The following is a 2,448-nucleotide window of genomic DNA, read 5'->3' on the forward strand; positions in this document are numbered from 1 at the left end:
CTCAGTTTAATGAATAAGCCTCTCAATTCTAGCTTCTGCTTGTTGGGAGATTCAGATGTAAGACTTTTTCTGTAATAAACACACTTTCAATCTTCTCTTCTTTGTCCACTTTCTTCCTGTGTCCCCAGATCAGCATGTTTGGGTTCTCTTACCTATGAAATATCATTAACTCAAGGCATTTTTCACAATATTCTGACATGCTGCATACAACAGGCAGATACTTAATATCTAAGGGGAGGGAAATACACCCTTCAATATTCAGAGGGCCCTTTGTACATTTCAAAATACCAGTACTGTACCTAGCCTCGGACTGGATGTACCCAACTGTTATTTGCCAAAATCTCTGGACAAATTCAGAAGCTCGCTTTAAAAGATACAGATCCTCATGAACCTGATGAAGACAGTATGACAAATAGAGGCCAGCAAGTTTTGGGTGACACAAAATGCTCAAGTAAATCTGATAATTTGTTTGGCACTGTCACTTCCAAACATCCATAAAAAGGCACTCTGCCTAAAAATGTATTATGGAATAGAAAAAAATGTTCACATTTACTGAAGCTGGATAATGTATACGTAGTTTACTCTTACTTTGTAAATGTTTGAAATTTACACATTGTCACTTTTTTTAAAGCATTTCTTTTTAAGACTTTGTTTATTCATGAGAGATACAGAGAGAGAGAGAGAGGCAAAGACACAGGCAGAGGGAGAAGCAGGCTCCATGTAGGGAGCCTGATATGGGACTCGATCCCAGGTCTCCAGGATCATGCCCTGGGTTGAAGGCGGCCTTAAACCTCTGAGCCACCTGGGCTGCCCACACTGTCATTTTTTAAAATCTAAACTGCAGAATTCTAGAACAAACCTCAATGATCCATGCCTTTGTATGATCCACTGCCCTTGGGTATGAGAGGGACCTGTGAACATGATGGGATTATCATTATTGTGATAGGTTACTAAAGGGCACAGTAAGGGCAGCCCCAGTGGCACAGTGGTTTAGCGCCACCTGCAGCCCAGGGTGTGATCCTGGAGACCCTGGATAGAGTCCCACATCAGGCTCTCTGCATGGAGCCTGCTTCTCCCTCTGCCTGTGTCTCTACCTCTCTCTCTCTCTCTCTCTCTCTCTCTGTGTGTGTATGTCTCTATGAATAAATAAATAAAATCTTTAAAAAAATAAAAAAAAAATAAAGGGCACAGTCGTTAAGGGGAGATTTTCCTAAGAAGATCTCACCTCAACAGGTGAACCCTTAAAAGGTTTGGAGAAGTTATGAGTTAAGTCCTGGGGATGTCATGTACAGCATGGTGACCATAGTTAATAATGCTGTATTGTCTATTTGAAAGTTGCTAAGAGAGAAGATCTTCTATCTTTAAAGTTTATTTATTGAGAGAACATGCACAAGAGAACACAAGTGGTGGAGAGGGAGAAGCAGACTCACTGCTGAGCAGGGAGCCCAATGCAGGGCTTGATCCCAGAACCCTGGGATCATGACCTGAGTCGAAAGCAGATGCTTAACCGACTGAGCCACCCAAATGCCCCGAGAGCAGATCTTAGTTCTTATCACAAAGAAAAAAAATGTAACTGTATGGTGACAGATGCTAACTAGATTTATTGTAGTGATCATTTTATAATACAAATATTGAATCATTATGTTGTCCACCTGAAACCAATATATTCTATGTCAATTATACCTCAATAAATAAAAAATAGGGGTGCCTGGCTGGCTCAGTCAGTTAAATGTCCGACTCTTAATTGCAGCTCAAATCATGATCTTAGGGTCATGGGATCGAGTCCTACATTGGTCTCTGCACTAAGCAGAGTCCACTTGAGATTCTCTCTCCCTCTCTCTCTGCCCCTCCCCTCATATGTACACGCACATGTGCACAGTATCTCTCGCCTCAGTAAAATCTTTATTAAATAAATGAACAAATAGTAAAAATTTTTAAAGGCATATGGTGTAGCTGGCGCTCCTCCTAGAGATTTCAAATATGAGAGGGATTTGACAGCAAGGGAGTTCCTCCATGCCAGCTTTAAAGATGGGAGGGGACCATGTGGCAAGGAATGCACGTGGCCTCTATTTGCTGAGAATACCTCTACCTGATGGCCAGCAAGGAAATAGGGATCGTTATCCTATACCCTAAAAGAGTTGAATCCTGCCACAACCACATGAGCTTGGAAGAGGGCTCTTGTCTCCAGACGAGAACACAGCCTGGCAGACATCCTAATTTCAGGATAGTGAGAATCTTAACAGAGAACCCAGCCATACTGTGCTAGACTTCTGACCTACAAGCCTGTGAAATAAATAATTGAGTGTTGTTTTAAGCAACTAAATTTGGCTAATGTGTTATGCAACAACAGAAAACTAAAAATCTCTCTCACACACACACAGTGCAAGCAAACACAAATGTCAAACAAATGCCCCATTTACCCCTTTATTAATAAAGACAACAGAAGAA

The sequence above is a fragment of the Canis lupus genome, chromosome 11 (assembly GCF_011100685.1).
Source record: "Canis lupus familiaris isolate Mischka breed German Shepherd chromosome 11, alternate assembly UU_Cfam_GSD_1.0, whole genome shotgun sequence".
Lineage (NCBI taxonomy): Eukaryota > Metazoa > Chordata > Mammalia > Carnivora > Canidae > Canis > Canis lupus.